Raw genomic sequence first — 3151 nt, 5'->3', positions numbered from 1 at the left:
ACTATCAATACTATTATCAGGCAATTCTCTAAAACATTTCCTAACATCACTAGCTAAAGTCTGAGAAAACAGTCTCATTTGGACATCCACAATATCAATTTCATGTAGTTCGAAGTAATCTATCATCTTATTTACATAGTGTTGTGCAGTGTAGTGTCTGGTGCCATCAAATTGAACAATTTTTCTCTTGTAGTATGCTAGCATAGCACCAAGTGGAGCAGGTAAAACAAGAGGAGCATAGCTATTTGCCATGGCTGTAGGCTGGGTGGGGTTAAGATGTGAATGAAGAATGGATGAAGAACTAGGACTAGTAGGTGGTAAATGGGATATAATAGGTTGGTGAGGGAGTGAAGGTATAAATGGTGGTGGAGAATGGACTTTAGAATTTGAAGGGTACAATGGTGAACTAAAAGTGGTGGACAATTTTTCGGAAAGCTCAGGGATCTTAGCAGTACCTAGGGATGATTGTGGAGAATTCAGAATGTATTCATCAATTAACTAGTTGGATTTTTGGACTTCAAGGTCTGCAATGAAATCAGGGTCTAAAACAGTATCGTGTGTTTCACTTTTAGACTTTGATTTAAATAATGACAAATCAAATTGCTCATCAAAGGGAAGATCTTCTAAAAACAACCACTCATCAGGACATGAATTTTCTTTAATCAATGGTGTGTGACTAGCTAAACTTTCTTCATTTTTGGATTTTCTTGAAATCAGGTTGGGATTATCAACTACTGGGGCAGGGTTTGGATCTGGGTTAGCCCTAGTATAATGAGTTCTCCTTGAAGCTGGAATTTCAAAATTTTTCTAATTTCTTTCTTTTGTGAGATTTTCAAAATAACTTCAGAGAAATTACCTTAAGAGGCTCAAAATATAGATTCAAAATTTATTAAATATTTATTAGAACTGAGGGTTTGAGTCCCCAGTATGTGTTGGAAATAATACTGAGAGGGGGGGTGAATCAGTATTATTATGCCAAATATTTCCTTTTTCTAAGTTCCAGATGATATACGCTACTCAGTTAAAACACCCCGCGTATATATGCAACTACAGATAAAGAAACTGGCGTATATAAATCAGACTTATAATTTGAATTATCTTTCAGATGTCAGTTATTAATCTATGATTTAGATGCACATAAACAGTACCAAAAACAGTGAAGCAGATCAGAAGACAGTCACACACAAGAACACAAGATATAAGGAGGAAACCCAATGTGGGTGAAAACCCCCTGCTGCAATTCGTCTCTATCTTCTTTTTAATTAGAAACTTCTCTTTACAATGTCTTGTACTGGAGCAGACTTTACCAGTACGCAGGCTGCAACCTGCAGAGAGCTACAACTCTCTCTCGTTTTCCAACTTTCCTGGAAGGGAGCTCCAACCCCCTTAGTTCTTGTACTAGCTTGAGATACTAGTACGCAGGCTCCTACCTGCAGAAGGCTGCAACCTTTTCAGGGACCTCGTTTCATTAATTTTCAGACTGGATCCACAAGTAACATCAATCAAACATCAAGAATTTCTGCATAACCCAAACTCCTTTTCACCAATCAAAAGCTGAAAACAACTAAGCACTTCTCTGATCACTGAACCCAGAACACAGTAACTGTAATCAAACACCAATTCTGAACCTAGAACACTGCAGCAATAAAACAGAAGCAGCTAGAACATAGATCAAGACATATACGCTACTTCACTGTTCATCAACCTGCGAATATACGCTTCTGTACCACACCCAACCTGCGTATACGCGCCTTTCATTCACAGAAAGCGCGTATATACACACCTTTAATTTACTGAACCTGCGTACAGATCTATAAAAGATAATTCATTCTTTTAAGCATTCAGACATTAGTTAGCCCAGATTTATAGATCAAGAGTGCGCCACATATAACAGATCAAAATTATACAGAGATACCAATGTTCAAGCCTTGAGATTTAGATCCATCAATAGTCCTTATCCTTCTTGCGCTCAGGTTCCACCTTCATTCAGATCTAGATCTGCACCATAACCCAATCACCCGTATTCCAGATCTATCACAATATCAGATATTCAATAATTCAGATAATACTTTGCCAAATGATCTCCTTCCTCTTTTATAGTTTTAGGCCTTCCTCAATACCACGGTCCAAAACCATAATAAACCAATACCATCGACTCAATACTAGGGATCAACACGTCTGTCGAGATACCATGGTCCAAAACCATAGGTTCAAATTCCAAGGACTAACTGCCATGGACCAAAGGTAAGATTTCCAACATATACGCGCTTTTCTTTGCATGAAAGTGCGTGTATACGCATACGCACTTTTATAAAGTCCAACCTGCGTGTATACGCGACTTGATCTTAATGAACCTGCGTATATGAATTTTCTCTTCATTCTTGTAGTCTGAACTGAGATCTGTCATCAGAGAGAGTTGCCATCAAGGACAACACCTGTACCATAGAGTCACACCTATGCCATAATGCCAACAATCTCCCCCTTTGGACTTGATGGCAACCCCAAGATCCACAAAGTCATTCTCCCCCTTTGTCATCAAGGGCAAAGGGTTGTGCTCCCCCTGAGTTCATGCTGATATCTCTGCTCTGCTCTGCTGATCATGCTCCCCCTGACTGTAGGCAAGATTTACAAAAATATGTTCTTCAAGAAGAACCATGGCTTATACATCATAAAAGACCTTCCTATCCAAAAAGACTCGATACATACAACCATCACCCAACCAAGTGGGGATACATCAGAAATTTACATATGACAACAGATCACAACAATCATCCCAGGCATGGTGGGGAAACCAAAATAGGCCGTTACATGACCGTGATAAGAAAATATACATGACATAGAGACGAAATATCAAGACTTATGACCAATAACTACTATCTGACAATCATTGTACATATCAGCAATCATGTTCACCTTCTGACCTTCTTTCTGCAGCTGATCCACCTGAGCCAAAAAAAACAACTTGAGTACTAGACCCAAGAGCTTCTAAGATAATGCCAACAATGCATTATTAGAAGATTATCTGCTCCCCCTGAATCTGTGCCTGATGGTCTCTGACAGACCCATCTTAGACTCTCTCCAACCAGAGTCTACCCTTGCTGATTTTCTTCAGAACTCCATATACACGACTGCACCTGAAGAAATCGGCGTA

The sequence above is a fragment of the Pinus tabuliformis genome, chromosome 6, assembly GCF_031772625.1.
Source record: "Pinus tabuliformis cultivar Carrire ecotype Pingquan chromosome 6, CPIR1, whole genome shotgun sequence".
In the NCBI taxonomy this organism is placed as follows: Eukaryota; Viridiplantae; Streptophyta; class Pinopsida; order Pinales; family Pinaceae; genus Pinus; species Pinus tabuliformis.
Note: the sequence above shows the minus strand (reverse complement) of the source record.